We start from the raw sequence: 8,882 nt of genomic DNA on the forward strand, positions 1-8,882 counted from the left end.
GGACTTTGAGCGAGGGCGTATAGTGGGCATGCGGGAGGCCGGGTGGACGTACCGCCGAATTGCTCAACACGTGGGGCGTGACGTCTCCACAGTACATCGATGTTGTCGCCAGTGGTCGGCGGAAGGTGCACGTGCCCGTCGACCTGGGACCGGACCGCAGCGACGCACGGATGCACGCCAAGACCGTAGCATCCTACGCAGTGCCGTAGGGGACCGCACCGCCACTTCCCAGCAAATTAGGGACACTGTTGCTCCTGGGGTATCGGCGAGGACCATTCGCAACCGTCTCCATGAAGCTGGGCTACGGTCCCGCACACCGTTAGGCCGTCTTCCGCTCACGCCCCAACATCGTGCAGCCTGCCTCCAGTGGTGTCGCGACAGGCGTGAATGGAGGGACGAATGGAGACGTGTCGTCTTCAGCGATGAGAGTCGCTTCTGCCTTGGTGCCAATGATGGTCGTATGCGTGTTTGGCGCCGTGCAGGTGAGCGCCACAATCAGGACTGCATACGACCGAGGCACACAGGGCCAACACCCGGCATCACGGTGTGGGGAGCGATCTCCTACACTGGCCGTACACCACTGGTGATCGTCGAGGGGACACTGAATAGTGCACGGTACATCCAAACCGTCATCGAACCCATCGTTCTACCATTCCTAGACCGGCAAGGGAACTTGCTGTTCCAACAGGACAATGCACGTCCGCATGTATCCCGTGCCACCCAACGTGCTCTAGAAGGTGTAAATCAACTACCCTGGCCAGCAAGATCTCCGGATCTGTCCCCCATTGAGCATGTTTGGGACTGGATGAAGCGTCGTCTCACGCGGTCTGCACGTCCAGCACGAACGCTGGTCCAACTGAGGCGCCAGGTGGAAATGGCATGGCAAGCCGTTCCACAGGACTACATCCAGCATCTCTACGATCGTCTCCATGGAAGAATAGCAGCCTGCATTGCTGCGAAAGGTGGATATACACTGTACTAGTGCCGACATTGTGCATGCTCTGTTGCCTGTGTCTATGTGCCTGTGGTTCTGTCAGTGTGATCATGTGATGTATCTCACCCCAGGAATGTGTCAATAAAGTTTCCCCTTCCTGGGACAATGAATTCACGGTGTTCTTTTTTCCATTTCCAGGAGTGTATATATAACATTGCCCGATAACCCTGCTCCGTGATCATGTAACCCATTCATAATCTGATTTTTGTAGCTAAGATGATGTGTGTCGAAAGAAATTACGGCTGGTACGGAGGCAAATAGGCAGGCGTTTTTCCCTCACTCTGTTGGAGAGTTGAACAGGTAAGGGAATGATTAGTAGTGGTATAGGGTACCCTCAGCCACGCACCGTATGGTGGCTTCCGGAGTACCTATGTAGATGTAGAAACGTCGAAAATTGCTTTTCATTTGACTCTACACACACACACACACACACACACACACACACACACACACACACACACACACACACTGAAGTGCCAAAGAAACTGGTATAGGCATGTCTATTCAAATACAGAAATATGTATACAGGCAGAATACGGCGCTGCGGTCGGTAACGGCTGTATAAAACAACAGGGGTCTGGCGCTGTTGTTAATTCAGTTACTGCTGCTACAATGACTGGTTATTAAGTTTAAGAGAGTTAGAACGAGGTGTTGTAGTGGGCGCACGAGCGATGGGACACAGCATCTCCGAGGTACGTACTGTCAATATCAGGAGTCTGGTAAAACATCAAATCTCCGACATCGCTGCGGCCGGAAAAATATCCTGCAAGAACGGGACCAACGATGACTGAAGAGAATCGTTCAACGTGACAAGCGCAGTCCTTCCGCAAATTGCTGCAGATTTCAATGTTGAGCCATCAGCAAATGTCAGCTTGCGAACCGTTTAATGATAGATCATCGATATGGGCTTTAGGAGGCGAAGGCCCACTCGTGTACCCTTGATGGGTGCACGACAGTAAGCTTTATCCCTCGCCTGGACCCGTTACCACCGACATTGAACTGTTGATGACGAAACATGTTACCTGGTCGGGCGAGTCTCGTTTCAAATTGCATCGAGCGGATGGATGTGTACAGGTTAGGAGACAGCCTCGTGGATCCACTGACTGTCCAAGCTAGTGGACGTTTTGTAATGGTGTGGGCCATGTGCAGTTTGATGAATGGGACCTCTGATACATCTAGACACGACTCTGGAAGGTGACCCGTACATAAGCATCGTGTCTGATAACCTGCATGCATTCATGTCCACTGTGCATTCCGCCGAACTTTGGCATTTCAAGCTGGGCAATACGACACAACACATATCCAGAATTGATACAGAGTGGCTGCAGGAACACTCTTCTGAGTTTAAACACTTTGGCTGACCACCAAGCTCCATAGATATGGATATTATTCAACATGTCTGGGATACCTCGCAACATGCTGTTCAGAAGAAATCTCCACCCCGCCGTAGTCTTACGGATTTACGGACAGCGCTGCAGGATTCATGGTGTCACTTTCCCTCCAGCACTGCTTCACACATTAGTCGAGTCCATGCGACGTCGTGTTGCGGCACGTGTGTGTGCCCACGGGGGCCCTACACGATATTAGGGAGGTGTATCAGTTTCTTTGGCTCTTACAAGGGAACCTCCCCATCGCACCCCCCTCAGATTTAGTTATAAGTTGGCATAGTGGATAGGCCTTGCAAAACTGAACACAGATCGATCGAGAAAACAGGAAGAAGTTGTATGGAACTATGAAAAAATAAGCAAAATATACAAACTGGGTCGTCCATGCGTAAGATAGGCAATATTAAGAGCAATGTGAGGCGAGGAGCGCCGTGGTCAGGTGGTTAGCGTGAACAGATGCGGAACGAGAGGTCCTTGGTTCAAATCTGCCCTGAACTGAAAATTTTGCTTTCTTTATTTTCGCAAAGTTATGATCTGTCCGTTCGTTCATTGACGTCTCTGTTCACTGTAATAAGTTTAGTGTCTGTGTTTTGCGACCGCCCCGCAAAACCGTGTGATTAGTTGACGAAAGGACGTGCCTTTCCAATGGGAACCGAAAACATTTGATCGCAAGGTCATAGGTCAACCGATTCCTCCACAGGAAGACACGTCTGATATATTGTATACGACACTGGTGACAGCATGTGCGTCACATGACAGGAATATGTTGTCGACCCACCTAACTAGTACACTTGGCGAATGGGTGAAAAGACTCTTCTACCTTGCCCGATTTAGGTTTTTCTTGTGGATGTAATAATCACTCCAAAAAACGTGATGAAAACATAAGAATTTTTCACATAAACTGAAAATAAAAAGTTAAAAATTTTCGGTCGAGGAAAGATTTGAACTGAAGATCTCTCGTTCTGCAGCTGTTCACACTAACCACGGGACCACAGCGCTCCTCATCTCACACTGCCCTTAATATTGCCTATATTACACATGGACGACCCAGTTTGTATATTTTGCTTATTTTTTCATAGTTCCACACAACTTCTTCCTGTTTTCTCGATCGATCTGTGTTCAGTTTTTCAAGGCCTATCCACTGTGCCAACTTATAACTAAATCTGAGAGGGGTGCGATGGGGATGTTCCCTTGTTAGAAGAAAGATTAAGGAAAGGCAAACCTACGTTTCTAGCATTTGTTGACTTATAGAAAGCTTTTGATAATGTTGACTGGAATACTCTCTTTCAAATTCTAAAGATGGAAGGGGTAAAATACAGGGAGCGAAAGGCTATTTACAATTTGTACAGAAACCAGATGGCAGTTATAAGAGTCGAGGGGCATGAAAGGGAAGCAGTGGTTGGGAAGGGAGTGAGACAGGGTGTAGCCTCTCCCCGATGGTATTCAAGCTGTATATTGAGCAGGCAGTAAAGGAAACAAAAGAAAAATTCGGAGTAGGCATTAAAATCCATGGAGAAGAAATAAAAACTTTGAGGTTCGCCGATGATATTGTAATTCTGTCAGAGACAGCAAAGGACTTGGAAGAGCAGTTGAACGGAATGGATAGGGTCTTGAAAGGAGGATATAAGATGAACATCAACAAAAGCAAAACGAGGATAATGGATTGTAGTCGAATTAAGTCGAGTGATACTGAGGGTATTACATTAGGAAATGAAACGCTTAAAGTAGTTAATGAGTTTTGTTATTTGGGGAGCAAAATAACTGAGGATGGTCGAAGTAGAGAGGATATGAGATGTAGACTGGCAATGGCAAGGAAAGCGTTTCTGAAGAAGAGAAATTTGTTAACATCGAGTATTGATTTAAGTGTCAGGAAGTCGTTTCTGAAAGTATTTGCATGGAGTGTAGCCATGTATCTAAGTGAAACATGGACGATAAATAGTTTGGACACGGAGAGAATAGAAGCTTTCGAAATGTGGTGCTACAGAAGAATGCTGAAGATTAGATGGGTAGATGACATAACTAATGATGAAGTATTGAATAGAATTGGGGAGAAGAGGAGTTTGTTGCACAACTTGACAAGAAGTAGGGACCGGTTGGTAGGACATGTTCTGAGGCATCAGGGGATCACAAATTTAGCATTGGAGGGATGGCAGCTTGGAGGGTAAAAATCGTAGAGGGAGACCAAGAGATGAATACACTAAGCAGATTCAGAGGGATGTAGGCTGCAGCAGGTACTGGGAGATGAAGAAGCTTGCACAGGATAGAGTAGCATGGAGAGCTGCATCAAACCAGTCTCAGGACTGAAGACCACAACAACAACAAATGTCTTCAGTGCTATTGTCTCTTAACATAACAGAACCATACAATGCAGCAAGCATACAGTACTGGTAATCTTCATTATCCATTTGAATGAACTCAACGTTATCATCAGAAAAAGTGAAATAATCGTGCAGCCAGTCATGAATTTCCACGGCTGTAGTTTGCACATGCGGCGAATGCGGTGTCAGAGGCGAACCTCAATGCATTTTCTTGACCAAATTCAGGGACATGATTTACATGTGGGAAACGGAACGCTTCAACGATAATTAAAAGGGAATGGACCAGCAATCTTAAGTACTTATTAGTTAGGTGGTTCCACAAGGAGCGTTATATACACGCACAGAAACACCTGTATGTATGACCAGCATGTCTGCACCGTCTGGCTACAGAAGTGGCCCGTGCTCTTTAAACCTTATATTAAAAGAGCAGCCTATTTAGCCGATGTAATACTTACAGCAATTCTTACAGTCCATCCTGTACACCCAAGGGCCGTCAAATTTGTCAAAATCATTTCTCCACCTGTTTCTTTTTCCTTTTTCTTTTTTTTTTTTTATTCGAAGTTTGAGTGTGGTGTTAACTTAGAAACCACACCGAACATTATATCTTCTAGATCATTTCTCAATTTTCTGGGACTACTTGCCATGAAACTGCACTGCAATGTTCTTTCTTTCTTTATCACTTCTGTTTCCCAGCTGAGAGTGCATTAGCCTACTAGATGTTTTTTGTGTCTTTAGTTCACTGAGTTGGCACATACTATCATTTGCACAGAAAGCACTGGCTTTTGCAGTTTGCTTTAAAATACCGAATTCTTTATGTGCTTCACTGTTGGCGAAAGGTAAACGAATGAGAGAGTGAATCACTGACGACAAAAGACTTTTTTTTATATTGTGGTGGCTGTCATGAACTTACACGGATGAGATCTGTGCATGTTGATTTTCTGAAAATCGAAAATTTTTCTTTGTTTCTAGAATGGAATTTTCACTCTGCAACGGAGTGTGCGCTGATACGAAACTTCCTGGCAAGTGCTCCACCGACTGAGCTACCCAAGCACGACTCACTCCCCGTCCTCACAGCTTTACTTCTGCCAGTACCTCGTCTCCTACTTTCCAAACTTTACAGTAGAACACTTGCATGTGAAAAACAAAGGTCCCGAGTTCGAGTCTCTGTCCAGCACACCGCTTTAATCTGGCAGGAAGATTTACGTTTGTTGTTAACTTTCTTATGAATTGGTATGAATTGGTTTATTCATTCATAAAAAGCAGGAACTACAGAGGCATCTCATTAATTAATAAGGCCTGTAAAGTGTCCTCCAAAAGCCCTCAGAAAAAAATTAGAACCATATTTAAAAGAGATAATAAATGAGAAACAAGCGAGATGTATGAAGAATCGTTCAACTACTGACCAGTTATTCATAATGAAAGAAGCCATATTCAAATATTGAGAAAGTAAAAAAACAATGGCAATATTATTTGTTGATTTTTAGAAAGCTTATGGCAGTAAATCCAGAGAGAATCTCTGCGATAAATAACAGATAGTTGGAATACCGAAGAAGATAATTGCAGGTTCCGGCCGTTAAGGGCTTCGCCAACAAGAGACAAACATACCCTTGCGCACACACACAGAAACACGCGCGCGCGCGCACACACACACACACACACACACACACACACACACACACACACACACACACACACACACACGATTGCAGGGTGGCTTCAGTCGTCTGAGACTGCAGTCGTGTGTGTGAGTTTCGTGACCGAAAGCTATAATTATGAGTCTTTTTGTTGTGCCTATCTGCGACTGTTTGTCTGGTTGAAGGCATATGTGACATTCATCGTTGAAGAGAACGTGATGCCAATCGTGAGCGGTCCATTCGGCATGTTGTTGGGCCTGTCTGTACCGTACTGCATGGTGTCTTGGTTGCAAAGATGGACGTCGCCATGGACGTGGGAAGTGAATGAGTCGTAACACGACGTCCTGTGGCTACACGAAAACCGTTATTCAACGTGGTGGCGTTGCTGTCAGGGTTCCTTCGAGCCACAATCCGTAGGCAGCGGTCATCCACTGCAGCAGTAGCCCCTGGGCGGCCTGAGCGAGGCATGTCATGAACAGTTCCTGTCTCTCTGTATCTCCTCCATGTCCGAACAACATCGCTTTGGTTGACTCCGAGACGCCTGGACACTTCCCTCGTTGAGAGACCTTCCTGGCACAAGGTAACAATGCGGACACCATCGAACTGCGGTATTGACCGTCTAGGCATGGCTGAAGTACAGTAAACACGAGCCGTGTACCTCCTTTCTGGTGGAATGAGTGGAACTGATCGGCTGTCGGACCCCCTCCGTCTAATAGGCGCTGCTCCTGCATGGTTGTTTACATCTTTGGGTGGGCTTAGTGACATCCCTGAACAGTCAAAGGGACCGTGTCTGTGATACAATATCCACAGTCAACGTCTGTGTTCAGGAGTTCTGGGAACCGGGGTGATGCAAAACTTTTTTTATGTGCGTATATACACGGTGTATTAACGAGGATGGCGTCAAACTTACACGGCTGAAAGTACACGACAATAGAAGCACAAATGTCATGTAAACATGGGCTGCAAAACGCATACCTTAAAAGCCATGAGATATTCCTGATATTCAATACTGTGAAACAAATCTCTTTCTAGTACAAGCTCTTTGCTTTTCATATTCTGGTCAGTGGTACTATGGACCAAAACACGAAAAAAAAATTATGATCATTCTTTATTGAACACTCCTCGTAGATGACTGGTGCATGGCGCACGGAAACGCGTAAAAAAAATTGATCTTTTTTTTTAATAGCACACACAATCACATCGATACCCAAACGCATACGCTCGTGAAAGCGCCGCGGCTGATTATTCAAAGCAGTTTCCTCTGCGTAGAGTAAACACACCTCCACACATCAACTGGCAACAACGAAAATCGCAAGCAACACGATAATTCAACTTCACGAAAGTTGTGCTGCAAAAGTTGTTTCTTACCTGGAAAACAAGGGAAAAGACACGTGTAACTCTTACATTATGCTTTCATTGTACACATATAAAAAAAGTTTTGCATGACCTCGGTTTGCGAGACTTCCGGAACCTGTACAGAAAATTGGAACAGAGATAAACATAAACATCATTTCAGCCCATTTTATTGCTCACGAAAACCACACACTCCCTGTTGTTCCACCATACAGTGAGACCTTGAGAGGCGGTGGTCCAGATTGCTGTACACACCGGTACCTCTAATACCCAGTAGCACGTCCTCTTGCACTGACGCATGCCTGTATTCGTCGTGGCTTACTATCCACAAGTTCATCAAGGCACTGTTGGTTCAGGTTCTCCCACTCCTCAACGGCGATTCGGCGTAGATCCGTCAGAGCGGTTGGTGGGTCACGTCTTCCATAAACAGCCCTTTTCAATCTATCCCAACCATTTCCAACAAATTTCAAGTCTGGAGAACATGCCGGCCACTCCAGTCGAGCGATGTCGTTATCCTGAAGGAAGTCATTTACAAGATGTCCACGATGGAGGTGCGAATTGTCGTCCACGAAGACGAATGCCTCGCCAATATGCTGCCGATATGGTTCCACCATTGGTGATAGGATGCCATTCACGAATCATACAGCCATTACGGCGCCTTACATGCCACCGGCAGCGTACGTCGGCCCCACATAATGCCACCCCAATACAGCAGGGAACCTCCACCTTGCTACAGGTGCTGGACATTGTGTCTTTCAGCCTGACCAGGTTGCCTCCAACGATTGTCAGGTTGAAGCCATATGCGACACTAATCGGTGAAGAGAACGTGATGCCAGCCTTGAGCGGTCCATTCGGCATGTTGTCGGGCCAAAATGGTTCAAATGGCTCTGAGCGCTATGTGACAACGTCTGAGGTCATCAGTCCTCTAGAACTACTCAAACCTAACTAAGGACATCACACACATCCATGCCCGAGGCAGTATTCGAACCTGTGACCGTAGCGGTCGCTCGGTTCCAGACTGTAGCGCCTAGAACCGCACGGCCACTCCGGCCGGCTGTTGTCGGGTCAATCTGTACGATGATGCACGGTGTCGTGGTGGCAAACTTGGACCTCGCAGTGGATACCGGGAGCGAAGTAGCGCATCATGCAGCCTATTGCTCACAGTTGTAACACGACGTCCTGTGGCTGCACGAAAAGC

This window comes from Schistocerca nitens, chromosome 11 (assembly GCF_023898315.1).
Source record: "Schistocerca nitens isolate TAMUIC-IGC-003100 chromosome 11, iqSchNite1.1, whole genome shotgun sequence".
Taxonomy (NCBI): Eukaryota; Metazoa; Arthropoda; class Insecta; order Orthoptera; family Acrididae; genus Schistocerca; species Schistocerca nitens.